The following is a 17,739-nucleotide window of genomic DNA, read 5'->3' on the forward strand; positions in this document are numbered from 1 at the left end:
TGCTACATGCTACTCAACTAAACATGGTTAAAATGGTAAATCTTATGTTAAGTATATTTTACCACAATTTTATTTTTTGTAAGTAATCTCTATATCCAACCTGGGGCTCAAACTCCCAACCCTGAGATCAAGAGTCCCATGCTCTACTGACTGAGCAAGTCAGACACACCTACCACGGTTAAATGAAACAATGCAGAGCTAAACAAAAAAAGTGTCACTTGTGAACAGAACTTTGATGTCCTGGCGACTTCCTTCTTCTTATTTCACATTCAAGACTATGTGTAATAGGGGGACAGAGGATATCACAGATCTGGCCTCAAAGTAAGCAGAATGTTACTGAGTTTGTCTTTTCTTTTTTCATTCTCTTTCTCCTATTCATCTTCATGCCCATAAAAATACTAATAGAAAACCGCTGATGTTTATTAAATAATTAGTAATTAAACAATTAGGCATTGTGATGTCTACTCTTCACAAAATTTACAGATTATGAAGATTCAGTAAGATAATATGTACAAAATGCTCAGCACAGTTCCTTAATTGTTATTGTTCTGATTTTTATCTCATTTAATTCTCAAATCATTCCTATGACATAGGTATTATTGATAACCACATTGTATGGCAATAAAAATCAAGGTTCAGAGAAGTTAAGTGATTTATCTAAGGTCACATAGCACATGGCAGAGTTAAGGTTAAAAAGCAAACTGTCAGACCCCAAAGTCTATGTTCTTGACCACTATTCTGAGAATATTTTCTCAAGTCTTCATTTTCATGAGAAGATTCTGTTTCTAAAAGTGCACCAAAGCAAGTTTTAATTAATGTTTTAAATTTCAAAAGATCTTTTTTTTTAATATAACTTATTGTCAAGTTGGCTAACATACAGTGTATACAGTGTGCTCTTGGTTTTGGGGGTAGATTCCCGTGATTCATCACTTATATACAACACTCAGTGCTCATCCCATCAAGTACCCTCCTCAATGCCCATCTTCCCCTCTCCCCCCCCCACCCCCCCGCCACCCATCAACCCTCAGTTTGTTCTCTATATTTAAAGAGTCTCTTATGGTTTGCCTCCCTCTCTGTTTGAAACTATTTTTCCCCTTCCCTTCCCCCATGGTCTTCTGTTAAGTTTCTCAAGTTCCAAATGTGAGTGAAAACATATATCTGTCTTTCTCTGACTGACTTATTATTATAGTCTAATATAGTATATATTGCTATCTTCAATATCTAATGATTTATTCAAAATAATATAGTTGAAAAGCACATAATTTAAAAGAACCCCTCTATCCTACCCTTCCCCATCTTAGTTTTCATGTCCTATTCTCCAGAGGCAACCATCCCCAAACCTTATACATTTTTCCCTGGTACTTATTACCATCCTTCTAAATAAGAAACTTAAACTACTATTTCTTGATTTATCAACTTTAGAATGTCTATTCGTTCATTTCCCCCACACTAACACCACTCCTTACTTGGCCTCTCCTATCTCTCCAACATCATTACACAGCAATTTGGGGGTAGGAAATGTTTATATTATGACCATATAAATATTGTTTTCTACCAAACCAAGTAGATGCTCTATGACCATGCTTCCTCTCTTATAAAACCCTTTGCTTTTCCTAGAGTTAATTATTGACTTGGTTTTTTTATTTCTCTGGTTTTCTAAGTATTGTTTCTAAGTAATTTTCCAAGGGCTCCAACATTTCTGTCATAGGTTTATCAACAATATGTTCTCTACATTCAAAGAATCAGTTCCGTGTTTTTCCAAGATCTCTCAGATTTTGTTTTCTTACTCCAATCAGGACACGTTATTCTCTAGGGCCTACTGCACAGCTGTCATTTTGAATCATCCCTTTGCCATTGTCCTCTGAATTTCCTTTGCCTCTTCCTCACTTTGAATCTCTTCTTCCTTAGAGTCTTATCTCACTCTTTCTTATTTTACTCACATTTTGTTGGAGTACATTTCCAAAAGTTTATTGAAAGAGGGTAAATGGGAGATAGTTTTTTTACGTCCTTGCATGTCTGAAAATATCTTTGCTCTGTTACTCTGGTGACAGCTTGGCTGGGTATAAAATTCTAGATGGAAAGCTGATGACTGCTCTCCCCTCAGGTGTGGCACATCTATATCTAATACATAGATTTTTTATTCCTTTATGTTGTTTTATTTTTTTTAATTAAAAAAAATTTTTTTAAGTAATCTCTACACCCAATGTGGGACTCAAACTTACAACCTTGAGATCAAGAGTTGTATGTTCTACTGATGGGGCTGGCAAGATGCCCCAATATATTTTTTAAGTAAGTTCTATGCCCAATGTGGAGCCTGAACTCATGACCCCAAGATCAAGAGCAATGTGCTCAACTGACTGAGCCAGCAAAGTGCCCCTCCTTCTTGTTATTTTAGTGGGGTTTCTGGAAGAAGCAAAGACAAATGTAGAGTATTAGTTTACCATGTTTACCAGAAATCCCCCCAACAACTTTTTGTCTTCCAGTATTTGTTGAAATCTCTTATCCACTATTGTCTCTTCTCCCACTCTCTTTGTCCTTGTGAGTTAGTACTTTCTCATCCCTTTATTGTCTTTCAGTCAGATTTTGGGAGGAAGAGGAAATAAAGGTGTCTCCCAATATACTGGCTTTAATTGGAAATTTCACAATGGTTTATTAAATAAAACTCAAATGTCTTGAATCAGGTAATAAAATATCCATACATATGAACAGAGGGTGAGCCCTCCAAAGGATGAATTTTGTGCCCTCTTTTGCATCTGAGGAGACAAGACCACTTTATACTTTCCTATGAGATCTCTACTCCTCAGCTCAACTTGGCTAGCACCTAAACACTGCAAATTACTTCCTGCACACATAAAATTACAAATGCAATTATACTTGGCTTTCCTATTTACAACATGAGCAGGTTATGTTATCCCCAGATCTAAATAAAATTTTTTTAATGTTTACTTATTTTTGAGAGAGAGAGAGAGAGAGAGAGAGAGAAAGAGAGAGAGTCCAAGTCAGGGAGGAGCAGAGAGAGGGAAACACAGAATCCGAAGCAGGTTCCAGGCTCTGAGCTGTCAGCACAGAGTCTGACATGGGACTTGAACTAACAAACTGCAAGATCATGACCTGAGCCAAAGTCAGACACTTAACTGAACCACCCAGGTGCCCCTCTAAATCAGATTTTTGCTTTTATTTCTATTTTATTTATGTTATGTTACATTACCTTATGTTATGTTATGTCATGTTATGTCATGTCATGTTATGTTATGTTATGTTATGTTATGTTATGTTATGTTACATTATGCTACGTTATGTTATTTTATGTTTTAAGAAAGGGACAGAAGAGCAGTGAAACACACTGGTGAAAGAATTATGGATAAAATACTACTATTCTCTATTTTTAAAGAAATTTAAAAGTTTTAAAAAATCCAGACAGTTAAATAGTGACCTACAATCTCAAAGATATAGTTCTTCCCTGTCAGATGGGTTTCTGATACAGGTTGATTTTCCTGGAAGTAGAATACCGAAACAGAGTTTGAAGTACAACAGTTAGGACTCAACATCTGTGAAAACAAGAGGAAGGAAGCATGTGGGATAATTGGAAATATAAAAGCTGGTCTCTTCCCTAGCTCCTGACACAGGGCTCCTGAAACCCTTGTAAATTCCTAAGCTATAAGAGCTCCGGGAGCATCTTTTGATCCAAAGAGGTGACTCTGTGTAGCCTCCCGGATGGGTTCCTGGATGGGGGCTGGTCACTAGAAAGACCAAGCCAGGATTAGAAGCTTGGAATTTTCAGCCCCACTCCCTGTTCTCTAGAGAGGGCAGAGGGGCTAGAAATGGAGTTAATAATTAAGCATGCTACATGAGGAAGCGTCCATAAAATCCCACTATTCTGGGGTTTGGAAAGCTTACAGCTTGGTGTGCACATCCACATGCTGGGAGGCTGACACACCCCAGCTCCTCAAGGACAGAAGCTCCTGCACTCAGGACACTCCCAGACCTCGCCCTATGTATCTCTCCATCTGCCTGCTCATCTGTATCCTTTATCACGTCCTTTCATAAGCTGGTAAATGTAAGTAACTATTTTCCTGAGTTCTGTGAGATGCTCTAGCAAATTAATTGAACCTGAGAAGGGGACTGCAAGAACTCTGATTTATAGCCAGTCAGTCAGAAGTATAGGTGATGAGCTGGACTTGTAGCAGGCATCTTGGGTGGCGGTTGAGGGGGCAGTCTGGCAAGACTGAGCGCTGAACCCGTGGGATGTGATGCTATCTGCATATAGTGTCAGAATTGAGTTGAATTGTAGGACACCCAGCTGGTGTTGCAGAATTGCTTGGTGCGGGGAAAACCCCCATGTATCTGGTGTCAGAAGTGTTGTGAGTGTGGTAGTATGAGAATAAAGGAGAAACACAGGAGGGAGAACTGGTTTTTTTTTTTTTTTTTTCTAAACAAAGCAGAACTGGGCAGAGAGAAAAGCCCAACCATGGTGCACGTCCAACAAAGCCTCCGCCAAACCCACAGGAAGCTCTGTGGCAATGATTGCCTGTCAGAGTTTCTGAGTTGAGCCAAAGTAACAGGCTTGCACAGCCCCATCCCACTCTTGCCTCCCTCAGTCACCCGGTGTGAGCTGCCCCAAAAAGGACATGACCTTGGATGAACAGCTCTCCGCAGCTAAGGCGGAAGCCAAAGGAGCCGACAGCAGAGGCCATCTGTTGATTGTGTTCCCGGCAACAGGACAGTAAGTCTTTCCTTGAATACGGTCTGGGCAGCCCATCTCTTTGTCCATCATTACTGTATGAGTCTCCTATGGCTGCTGTAACAAATTAGCATAAAGATAGTGGCTCAAAGCAACACAAATTTATTATCTTACAATTCTGGAGATCAGGAGTCCAAAATCATCTTGTTGGGCTAAAGTCAAGGTATAGGCTCTAGGGGAGAATCCATTGCTTTGCCTTTCCCATCTTCTAAAGACTGTTCACAATTCTTGACCTGTGACCTCCGGCCAGCAACACAGCACTCCAACCTCTGCTTCCACCGCCATACCTTTCTCTGATTTCCCTGCCTCCCTCTTTCACTTATAAAGACTCTCATGATGACACAGGACCCACTGGATAACCCAGGATAATCTCTGCATCTCAAGATCCTTAACTTAATCCCATCTGCAAAGACTCTTTTGCCATGGAAAGTAACATATTCTTAGGATCCAGGGATTAGGCTATGAACATCTTTGGGGGACCATTATTCTCCCTACCAAAGTTACCAAAGAGATATTCTAGAGTAACTGGCAAGAGTAGCACCAAGCAGATACACTCATCTGAGCCCTACATTTGTCTACAGTAATATCTCATGTGAACCGAGAGCTTACTCTGTCCCAAGGACTGTGCTAAGTGCACAACATGAATATCTCATTTCTGTCTCTCAACATTCTGAGGTGGGCACTATTATCATAATCTTTATTTTGCAGATAAGGAAGTGGAGGACCAAAGAGGTTAAGCTGTTTATGTTTGGTCAAACTGCTGGTCAGTGGAAGAATCCTAATTTAAACCCCAGTCTGCCTAACTCCAAAGCTGGTAGGTACCCTTGACCATGTCTTTCTAATCCTCCTTTGCTTGATGCTAAGGTTAGGACTTTAAGCTGCTAGACACAACCGCCTCCCCTCACCCTACATGCCAGCTCAGGGTGGCACACGACAAAGGCTTGATAAATATGTGTTGAAATGAACTCCCCAAAATGTAATCTCTGGCCAGTTTCTGCATAACCTTTAGGGCATTCCCAAATTCCCATATTCTTATTCTCACATCCAATAAACTTTTATTGGGCATTTACATGCCAGGGACTGGGGAAATTCAAAGATGAATAAAACATGTGGCTTATTTCCGGGAAGCTCACTTTCTAGTGAGGGAGTCATGATTTTGACCTTGGAGCAATTTTGAGTTTTTCTCCTTTTTCATTCCTTTAGACAATCAGCAGTGAATTTGAAAACAGGAAGCATCATTGTTATTGTTTTCAACACCTATCCACAATAGGAGCCTGAAGAATAAGAAGAGGGGGCTGGAAGTTTTTGAGCTTTTCTTTCATATTAATATATATTTTTTACTGTGCACACACATGTATGCAAGGATGACTTTAGGTTTTATTTCTCTTTGTAAAAATGGAAGTGTGTTCTATATATTATTCTTATGCTTGTCTTTGCATTTAGGAATGCACAGTGGATGTATTTCCAAGCTTACATCCTCTTAACTGTTTTATTCCCCCACTGATGCTTATCAAAATAGTTCAAGTATTTTCCCCCAAAACTTGGAGGATAAGAACTTCCTTTTGTTGTGGTTACAACAACCTTGAGGAATGACGGGTCTACCTTTTTCTAAACCATCTAGCCCCTCATCCCCAGAAAGGTCTTTTCCAAAGCCTAAATTTGACGGGTCTTTTCTCTCCCAAATTTCCCCAGTGCCTGCAGGATAAATCCAAATCTGAACTGGTTGGCCTAGCATATAATGATATTCAGAATATGGCCCCTAGAGCTATTCAGCCTCACATGGTGACTCTACACATACACCTTACGCCCCCACTGGTTTTTTCATTCCACCTTAGTGGCCTTCTTGCAGACTCTCAAAGGCACCAGCCTATCTTGAATCCAGGCCTTCCAACATCCTCTCCTCTCTGCTTGGACAGCTTCCTCTACTCCCTCCATCAGGATAAATTCTACTCATCCTTTGGATTTCTGCTGAAGCATCATTTCCTTAGGGTTTTCCTAGGCCCCTCCTAGCCTGGGCTTTGTTTTCTTCCCTTCATCCTGGGTACATGCATCACGCTAGGAATTAATTTAAATGTCTGTTTTGCCTGCAATTCTCTCTGCCCCTCCGGAGAGTCTGTCTCCTTCACCTGCTGAACACTCCCCACGCCCCCATTCCAGGCCCTGCACAATTGGTGGCACATTGCAGATATTGATAAATGTTTGCTAAATGAGTGACAATGATGACTCATGGGGAAACTTTACTGCTTCTGGTTAATATACAATGCGTAGGTGCAGTCTCATGTTGAATATTTGGTTCCACTGACAATGATAAAGGGAAAAATCGCTTACCAAGGTGAATGCACCCTAGTTTCTTTTTCAAAACTACTGTAAGAGTCGTTCTTTTCTTGTGTTTATTCATTTATTTGTGGCTTTAATCATTGTCAACCAATGTATTTTAAATGGGTCTTTAATAAACCAATTATCTGAACTGTTTGGGATCTGATCTTGTTGTTGGTTGTTTCTGTTGACTCTCGCTCATGGTGGACTGTTTCCTTGTGTGTTTTGTACTTTTGAACAAATAGATCTTTGTTTGTGGGCATCTGGTACATCTAGGCTGAAGGTTTGTCCTTTCAGAGTTTGTTTAGCTCATTTCCCCCTTGTATAAATTTGAACTCTAAACCTATGTTAGTATAGTCCTGTTGTGACGAATTCAGAGGGGGCATTTCTTTCCTACTCAGGGTCCAGAAAAAAAAGAGATAAGCTTCCTTATTATCTATGTTGGCTGGATGAGTTTTTCTAGTCCCTCCACCCTTTCCCTAAAGGTGTAGCTCTTTGAGGGTCCTTGTCTATGTGGAGGCCACAGTTCCATCCCCCCAGTCTTGTCCCCTGTCCTTTGGGACTTTTACAACTGAAACCCCTCCCCAGCTCCATGAAGATAATCCTTACCAGTTTGGTTTTCACCCTCTGTTTTGCTGACTCCTAAAGATTATCCCCTTTTTTCTGGTGTCATTATATTTTATCCAGCATTATCTAGACGACTATCAAATGTGGGAAAAGTTTTTACATGATCTAATCCAAAATATTAACCAAAAATGGAAACCCAGTAGACTAGTTTATAGATCTTTCCTTCATTCTGTGTGCATGTGTCTGGTTTTCTAAAAACTCACTTTGTTCTCTTATTTTCTGTATATTTACCACTTTTCTCCTATCCTCTTCCTACATTTACAACAGTTACATTACAGAACAAAATGCCTTATGCTAATAATGTCTTATGTATAAACTAGACTTTTCTTCCCTTTAGTATTTGGCTCCTTTTACTGGTTCTTTTTCACCTCCTTTCCTAACTATCCTTTTATGTAATTTTCTAGTGAACAGGCACCAAATATAGCTAGTATCTGATCCATATGTCACCTGCTAATTTAAATGTTCTTTTCTTAAAAAAAAAAATCTATCCCAATTTTGCAGATAAAAAAAAAATCTCGAGGTCGACAAAACTGCTAGCAATGTTTCCACACACACCATTGTCAAAAGGCTGGCAAATTTGGTAACGTGAGGTGGCCAAGTTTTTAAAAATTCAGTACTAGTATTGCAAGTCATATTTATAATTTGAATAACAATTCTGACTCGCTAAAAGCATGTTCTAGCCCTAGATAAATTGCTTTTGGTCTTAGGTCCAGGTATACATGCACACAAGTATTTCTATTAATATACGTGTGTGTCGGGTGTGCTCTATAGAGATAACATTTGCAGCCTCAGAGTGCTTAGCAGAGGGCCCAGTTTGTAATGCTGTTTTTCATTATTCCCACCTTCCTTGGAATTTTGCATTTACATAACACCAAGTGAAAGTGAAGTGAGTATCGAAGTAACTACTCTTGTCATTGCTATGGTCAAGGTTACACATTAGCTAACTTACAAACAAATCCCTCTCGGTGACAGAAATATTAGCAACTGAGATAGTTTATAAACACAGCCACAAACTTTTTCAAAAGGACTTTTAAAAAATTCCCTTAGTTATGACAGCTTTGGCTAATGAATATTCTACTAGCCTTTTCCTTTCAGCCTCCGAAATGTTTTAAGATTTAGTAAACCCCAATTTTAAGGATTTAGAAATTGTCGCTGTGAGGTTATCTACTGGGATGTAACAGACAGACCACATCTAAATGTGATGGCTTAAAATAACAACCATTTTATTTGCTCATGAGTGTGTGGGTCAGGAATTAGGGCCGGGCACAGAGGGACAGTTCTTCCGTGTTCCATGTGGTGTTAGCTGGGGTGGGTTCACGAGGGGCTGAAAGACCCACGATGGCCTCACTCACAGGGCTGGTGCTTTAGCCGAAATGGCTTGAACAACTGGGGACTGCATAGGACAGCTGGGCCTCTTTTCTTGTGGTGTTGGCTGGACTCCCTCATGTCTCCGGGGCCTTCTGGCTGTCAGCTGAGTTCCTGGAGTCCCCTCCCATTGGCTTCTTTCTCCAGCAGGAATCCCTGGACTTCTTGACACAGCAGATGGTATTCCCTCTAGCTAAAGTGTAAACTTCCAGGCCTCAGCTTGGAAGTTCCGGGATAGTATTGCCACCATGTTCTCGTGGTCAAAGCAAGTCAAAGGCCAGTCTTCGAGAAGTGAGGAAATAGACTCCATCTCTTGAGAGGAGGAGCTTCATGCACCCATAGGGATGGGAGGAATGGCCAGCAACCATCTTTGCAGACAATCTACCACGGTCACTTTATTTATGTGTTTATAAATAATTGGCACCCATTCTGTTTATACAGTTGCTACAAATCAAAGGAGAAGTGAATTAACTATAGCTCAATACTAGTATTGGGATAGCTTATAGTACTTGGACTAAAGATGTCAAGGTATTTTTCCAATATAAATATACTTAGGGCACGGTGTGAATGTCACTGTTATTTTTTCAGCGCTTACAATTTCAGGTGAGAAGGTCTCATTTGGTTAGCAGTAAAACTTAAGCTAACGTCACCTAGTCCTCAGAATCTGGGGGGTTACCTTTAGTTCATAACTTCTGTGTGCACCTTCTCCCTGGCGGTCACACAGGAGTACAGGGAGACGTGAATAAAGGATCTTGTTTTCTTGTTCTCATAACACCATATTGCAGGCTTGGACCAACTTTCTAATCCCACTAATTGTTTTTTAAAGAAATAACACGATTTTGATTTTGCAAATTTTATCACACCAAGTTCTCCACAATTGGGTACACCAAGATCTTACCATTGAAACCCTTCCTGGTGTTGAGCAGATGGATAATTTTGAAATATGTACGTATGGAATTAAGTTCCATGACTATCCAAATACGCCAACCATTTCCATGGCATTTGGAATTATGCAATGGAAAATGTTTCCAGTGATGCCCTTTTATGTGTTAATTTTGTGAAATTTATTCTCAATTATAATTTTAAATCACCTGAGAAACAGAAGAAAATTAGACGTTGTATCAAAACCAAGAACTTATTTGAATTTAGCATTAAGAAAACATTTTAAATTAATTAATTGGCACAAACTGAAGATAACCCATGTTTAACAAGCCAGTTCTGGTTGACATTTGCCAAAATATGACATACCGAGCATGTTGTTTTTGTCCAACATCCCTTAAATTTAAGAACAAAATTAAAGCAGAGGGCACAAAATCATTTACTCCCATGAGATTCATGAAAATTTAATTAGATACCCCATTTAAGAAAGAAATTTGCTTTCCTTAAATTTTTTTAAAATCTGTACCTTTAAATGGCCTTTAAATGTTATGACTTTTTCAAGACACGACTGTCCAATCCTCATATTAATGAACATGCAGATATTTTAATTTCCTGCACATCTGCCAAGTATTTTCAGTTTGGAACACGACTGAATTCTAAGGTGCCTCCCTTTAAAAAAAATACACTTTCTCTTAAGTTGAAAGAAGTTTTTAAAATATATTTTGAACCTCTATCTTCGAAACACTTAAAATATCTTCAGGCTTAAAACTTCTCCACGTTGACTTGGGGCAAGCCTGGCTCTTCAATTTTCAGTACTGCTCTCTCGTTTGATTTTTCGGCACTGCATGTATTTGAAGTAAATGCATTTGTCTTATCACATTGCCATTGAACTTGGGCCAAATGCTTTGAAAGAGTGGGTTTAGGGGGATTGGAGGAACAGGACAAAATGTCTATAAATAGCAGTTCTTTGTGTAGCATCTACTGTATAATAAAGTGTTGTGTAACTCTGCCATGCAACGTAAGTAATGATAGTAATTTGCATTTTCTTATTATTATTCATCCTCGAATTGAATCTACGGTCTTTTGCCAATATTAAGGTCTATTTCTCACATCCTTACATCCCCCAGGGTCCCTGCTATGACGAGAGAGGGGAGATAAACAGTCCCCTCATTCTGCACACAGATTGTGCGACAGGTACGCACCAACTGCTTTTGGCCTCTGCGTTTCCATCTCATAGACCCAAAGGCGGTGTGGTCCATGGGCGGACCAGCACCAAACAGAGCCAGCATAATGTAACTACACTGCCAGCCCCTCCTTATTAACTAACGCCTGTTCCTCTTTTTGTAATCATGATGACCCCAGAGATTCTAGCCCAGGGCAATTAGGCGGGTCTCAAACTCGAGAGAATCAGGAAAGACTCCAGAAGAAGAAATATTTTTAAAACTTCACCAGCCTGGAGGGCCTGTTACAGAATAATGTATGTGACAAAATAATGTGACTGAGAAATTAACTGGACTTAACTTTCTACTGTAGACTCATCACAGAAGACTAAGCGTTTTTGTTTTTGTTTTTTTCTTCCCCCCCCCCCCCCCCCCCCCCCCCCCGAGCAGTTAAGCCTCAGAGTCCTGGGGGTTAGGTTTTGGGTTTGCCTGGCTCAGGGGAGCTTGGATGCCTAGGAACTTTGGGATTGGGAGTTGAATTATCAAAATGTGAGGAGGTGGGAGTATTACTTGAGAGAGCAGAGGTCTGACTCCCTGAATTCCACGCTAGAGATGCAGAACGGTGGCAGTGAGGAGCACAATGGTGGGACAGAGATACATTATGTGGTATCTGGGGCTTCTCGGCGAAAATCTGCACACCAGCTGCTTGGAGACCTGGTTAAAATGCAACTCTGATTCAGGAGCTCTGGAGTGGGTCCAGAGACCCTGCATTTCTAACAAATTCCCAAAGAGTGTTGCTACTGTTGGTTCCGGGACCTCGCTTTGAGTTAGTAGGCGAGGAGGAGAAGGTGGAAGAATTTTGAAGGAGGGGTACAGGGAAGCCTGAACCTCAAATCTGTGGCAAGGAGCATCTATTCCGATAGACTGCAGAAAAAAATAAACACTAGAAAGCCCTCACTCAAATTTCCTGGCCTCTTTCCCCCACAACCTCCTAGGCTTTTAGAATGATCCCAGGAAAGTCAAGGTACCCAACAACTCCAACCGAATGCGTTTCCAAACTCCCTTGACTTGAGGCAGAAACAGTGGAGGAACTTGTGCCAGGTTATATTTAATTTAGAAAAAATTCAGAAACGTGAAATTTTTTGAGCCCATGGAGCAAACTCATATGAATCACCCTTTCAATCTCAAAGAGAATCAGATTTAGGAATCGATAAATAACCATTCCTTAGTTACTCAATTAACACGTTAGGGGGTGATGAGTGGTTTTCCTAAACCCTGATGTGGGGCGTTTGGGGGCTTCTGACAAGAGAAACTCATTGAAGGGAACAAGTGCCCCAAAAGATCTGAGGATTCACATTCCTTATCAGTCGATGATTTTGCCGTGGTCACCAAAGAAGATGGCCCTTCCTCTACACACACTCTTCAATAGCCCTTGGGAGATCTTTCCCTCCTTCAAGTCCTTGCTCTTCATTTAAACATGATTTCACCAGTATAAACATGTTCAGAAGAAAGACCCAGTTTGATTTTCTTCTGCCAGCATCTTCCAAAGATAGCCTCGCAGCCCATTCTCTCATAAGAACAAATCTTAAAAATAAACTAAGGCAGTAAGTACTGTGCCCAAAGCCAAGTTTGTTCCAAAGCTGAGAGTCATAAAATCCAGGGCTCCCTTTCCCTAATTCAATTTTAAGAGCAAATGCCTTTCGTTGCTAATTTTGTTTGTAACTTCTGATCCTGCCATCTCGAGGAGCTGCTCTTTTACAAAGCACTCCCACATCTGGTTCTGATTACATAAGAAAAGGGTTCTGTTGTTGTTGTTTGTTTTGTCTTTTATTTTTTAAATACTTATTTATTTTTGAGAGGGAGAGAGACAGAGACAGAGACAGACAGAGCACAAGCGGGGGAGGGGCAGAGAGAGATAGACACAGTATCAGAAGCAGGCTCCAGGCTCCCAGCTGGCAGCACAGAGCCCCACCAGGGGCTCGACCGAACGCACCAACCTCAAGATCATGACCTGAGCCGAAGTCGGACACGCAACTGACTGAGCCACCCAGGTGTCCCTACCTAAGAAAAGTTTGTGGCTATGCTCATCAATGTCATAATTCACAAGGAGATACCAGTATGACTTACCCTTAATCCTCCCAGAACGTCTACAATCTAGGCATAGCGTAAGGAGTGACTGCATCTTTTGCCTGATCATCTGTCCACAGGAAATAAAAAGTCATAAAGTAATCCAACATTTTTGCTTGACCAGGTGTCTTTTTTTTTTTTTTTTTTAATTAGTTGCCTGGGCGCCTGGGTGGCTCAGTTGGTTAAGCCGTTAAGCGTCCGACTTCGGCTCAGGTCATGATCTCCCCATTTGTGAGTGGGAGCCCCGCGACCCGCTCTGTGCTGACAGCTCAGAGCCTGGAGCCTGCTTCCGATTCTGTGTGTCCCTCTCTTTCTGCCCCTCCCATGCCCATGCTCTGTCTCTCTTGTCTCTCAATAATAAATAAACGTTAAAAAAAAAAAAAGAAATTTAATTAGTTGCCCATGTTTACAGTAATTTCACATAAACATCTAAATTTCTGATTTCCTTTAAAAAATCAGAAGTGCTGGCAACATTTGGAGGCCGTCCCTCGTGGCCAAATACTGGCAGAGTGGACGTTTGTGTGGACGTTTATGATCTTTTGGCCACCGGTATCTGCACCCTTCCCCTACATTCAAGGATGTCCTCAGTTTACAAGTCCTGGTGGGAGGCGGGGTCATTTCCCGACATTCAAGCTACATACCAGAGATTCACTAGCATGTGACCTGGGCCTGGACAATTACGCATGTCTCCCCCAGGCTTTTAATGGGGCGCTAGCTTTAGTTAGCATCCAGTGCAGGAGACAATTGGTGAATTCTCCCTGACAGCAGAATTGGTGAAAGCGACATCCAGTTTCTAGCGGCAGCGGGGGTAGTAGCCTCCGAAGGTCCGCAGTAGCTGCACTTTCCTTACTGGCTTGGTTCCGTGGCCTACTTTTGACCTTGGTTTCAGTTCCTTGGGCCGTCTTTGCCCCATTTGCGAAGTCGGGGTCTCCAGTCTTGTGACTGATGGTGAGTACTTCCTTCCTACAGTCCTTTCCTGCTTAAATCTTTCATCTACAAACTCCGCCACCCTAGACGCAGGCCGTAGGTAACTCCCAGGCTGCTTAGAGACATGTGAGTTTGTAATTTTGGTCTTTATCTCTTTCTCTTTAAAGCTAAAGATCACCCAGGGCAAGGATCCACAGGGTTCAAACGGGGAAAATTTTCCCACAGGGACCTCTTCCCACCCCCACCCCCTGCCACCCTGCCATTTTCCCTTACATCTCATTGGGCAGAACTGGGTCACATGCTCACCTTTACGCCAATCAGGGGACGAAGATTGCTGTGATTGGTTTAGGATAGGCCCTAGTTCAACTTTGGCTGTTAGAACCACCTCGGAAGCTTTTTAAAATGCCAGTCCCTGGTCCCACCCCACCCCGAGGCCAACTTTAATGGGTCTGGCTGGACTTCAGGTACTGGAATTTTGTAAAATCTTCAGATGCTTTTAATGCCATCCTTGTCTCTAGTCCAGCCCCCTACCCCTGCCCATTTTACAAATGCCAAGACTGAGGTCCAAAGGCATTAAGTAACTTGCCCAAAGTTCAATTAATAACAAAAACAAACACAAACACACTCACAGCATTAAATGGACACCTTTGTTCTTCCAGCGTACGCACGTGAGTGGCATTCTCTTTCTTAGAAAGTGAAGTGATCAGATGTTCAGGAACTGAAAAGCAGTAGAGGGTAGGGCAGTGGTTCTCAAACTTGAGTGCATCAGAATTCCCTGGAGGGCCTGTTACAACACAGATGGCTGGGCCCACCCCCAGAGTTGCACATTCAGTGGGTTTGGGTGGGGAGAAGAATAATTACCATTTCTAACAAGTTCCCAGGGGGATGCTGCTGCTGGTCCCAGGACCATACAAGCTTAGCAGCTAAGAGTTCGGGCTATAGAATCACACTGTCCTGGCAAGATCCAGTTGTGCCCCTTATACCGAGCCACAAAACCTACTAAACTTTTGGGCAAGTGACTCAACACGTCTATGAAATGGGGCCAACGGTAGTTGCTTTGGCTTATCACAACAACTGAGTGGGTATGATAAATGTAAAGCACTTATAACACTGTCTGGCCCATAGTAACTGTCTAATGAATAGTAGCTATTATCATTCATTCATTCATTCATTCATGGAACAATGATTGAGTGCTTCCTTTGAGCCATGCACAATTCTAGGCACCAGGAATACAGTGCTGAATAAATCAAAGTGTTGCCTCCCAATGAGCTTACGATCCACCGGGGAGGCACACAATACTTGACCTCATAACTATATAATATTACTCAGAAGAACTCTGCATTCCAAGCAAACTGAACAACAGTGCACACAGCGTTTTATGAGAACTCGGTCCAGTCTCATTCATGTCTTCCAGCTCAAGGAGATGGTAGCATCATGTTTCTAATGCAAAGGCCCCTTAGCAGAATGGCTATCTATGTGTAATTTATATCTATATTTATGTAGATTTAAAAAACATATGACATCATAGGTACTATTTATATATTATATATTACATCGATAACATTTATTGAGTCAATATTATATATTTTTATGTTTTTATGTTTCATATTTTTATATTCCTATTTATATTTTATATACCACAGGGATAGGCTTACGTGATTCTGGAGGCCAAGAAGTCCCACGATCTGCTGTCTTCCAGCTGAAAACCCAGGAAAGCTGGTGGTATAATTCAGTCTGAATCCAAAGGCCTGAGAATCAAGAGCGCCGATGTCTGAGGGCTAGAGAAGATGGATGTCTCAGCTCAAAAGAGAGCAAATTCACCCTTCCTCTGCCTTTTTGTTCCATTCAGGGCCCCACTGGATTGCAGGATACCCACCCCCACTGGTGAGGTGATCTTCTTTACTCAGTCCACCCGTTCAAATGCCAATGTCTTTCAGAAATGCCCTCAGAGACACACCCCCCAAAATAGTATTTTACCACCTTTCTGGGCATCCAGACTCCAGTCACGTAACCCATAAAATGAACCCTCACAGGCATACTCAGACCAGCCAATTCTTGAGGAGGTTTGGCTTGAGAGGAAGCTTTTGAAACAAGAACAGGGTGGGTGGAGAGTGTGCTAGAAGGGAAGGAGAGAGTAAGGTGGCAATGTACTGGATGCTTTACATGTGTTCCTTAATCCTCACACACACCTTTGGAGTAGAGATTATTGGACAAGGAGAGAAGCAAGCTGGCCAAAGCTCAGTGGCGGAGTGAACACGAAGGAACTGAACAAAGTTAAGAGTTGGCTGGGGACGAAGCAGAGAATATGGGCACTGCCATATCACAAGCCACATCTGACCAGATTCAGATGAATCCCCAGGCAGGCGCTAGAGTAAAGCATAACTGCCATCATGTATTTGCCCCAGTGTCCCTCTACTGTGTTCCTAGAGCAGGTGTCAGTGATGTAATAAGGTGGAAGGAGTGGCTACTTCTGAATCAGAACACTTCTGGGGCCCCTGAGTCGCTCAGTCGGTTGGGCGTTCCGCTTCCGCTCAGGTCATGTTCTTACGATTCGTGATTCGTGGTTCAAGCCCCTGGTGGGCTCTGGGCTGACAGCTCAGAGCCTGGAGGCTGCTTCTGATTCTGTGTCTCCCTCTTTCTGGCCCTCCCCCGCTCACGCTCTCACTCTCTCTCAAGAATAAACAATAAAAATAAATAAATTAAAAAAAAAAAAAAAGAACACTTCTGACTCCAGACCAGCCTCATCTTGTCTCCATATTGTCTTTCTCAAACGTTAATAAAACAAACAAACAAAACCACTTTATTATGGATGTAATACATACTCATTGCTGGGAAATACAGATCAGCAGGAGAGAAGAAAATAAAAGTGATCTATAATCACCTCATCTCAGAAAAAACAAAAACAAAAAAACAAACACCCTCCCCCCCCAACTAAAATTTTAGTACTGATTCTCTGATCTTCAGATCAGGGACCCTGCCCTCTGTGCTTAATAACTAGCCCTTTCCAGTTACACATATTCACCTAGCTGGAAGTTTATTTTTTGTTTTCACTGTGGACTTGTTTCTGGAGCTTGGTTCTCTAGATTTTGTTGGGCGAGGGACATGGATTTGGGCGGTAGATTGGAAATGTATGTGTTTGGAATCGTTTATCAATTCAAAGTACTCACCTCCCAGTTTGGGGGCCAAAAGGTATTTCAAGCCTTTTTTCCTAGAGCATCTATATTCAAGAACTGGCCCCATCATTTGGGGTCGTTTTTTCCTCCGGATTTTTTTTTTTTTTTTTTTTTTTTTTAGCGCTGGCGGCTTTCTGTTCCTTTGAACGGTAGGTGTTTGAACTTTGGTGGTGGCTGGAATTGGCACTGACCGTGAGACTTTAGTTTGAAACGATGACTGGCGGCTGCAAGGGGTGGCCCTGCCTCTCCAGCTCCCCCACATCCCGGGGCTCAGGAAGCCCAGCCGCACCGGCTAGAGGGCAGCGCGGGTCTAAAAGGGCGGACCCGGAGGGAGGCTGGCAGCCGGCGCCTACCGGTAACGTGGTAACCGGCGCCTTGGCAACGGAGAGGGGGCGGGACTCACGGAGGAAGTCGGAAGCTGGCG

The 17,739-nt window shown here is 41.9% G+C and overlaps 1 long non-coding RNA gene across 1 annotated transcript; it reads right to left on the minus strand.

Moving 5' to 3' along the window:
- Window positions 1-8,883: 8,883 nt before the first annotated feature.
- LOC113595060 (uncharacterized) lies at window positions 8,884-17,714 on the minus strand. The gene is made up of 3 exons (XR_008291381.1): window positions 17,310-17,714; window positions 15,798-15,890; window positions 8,884-9,493 (listed from the first exon to the last, which is right to left on the minus strand). It is a non-coding gene; the product is annotated as an uncharacterized LOC113595060 (long non-coding RNA).
- Window positions 17,715-17,739: the final 25 nt, after the last annotated feature.

The sequence above is a fragment of the Acinonyx jubatus genome, chromosome D3, assembly GCF_027475565.1.
Source record: "Acinonyx jubatus isolate Ajub_Pintada_27869175 chromosome D3, VMU_Ajub_asm_v1.0, whole genome shotgun sequence".
Taxonomy (NCBI): domain Eukaryota; kingdom Metazoa; phylum Chordata; class Mammalia; order Carnivora; family Felidae; genus Acinonyx; species Acinonyx jubatus.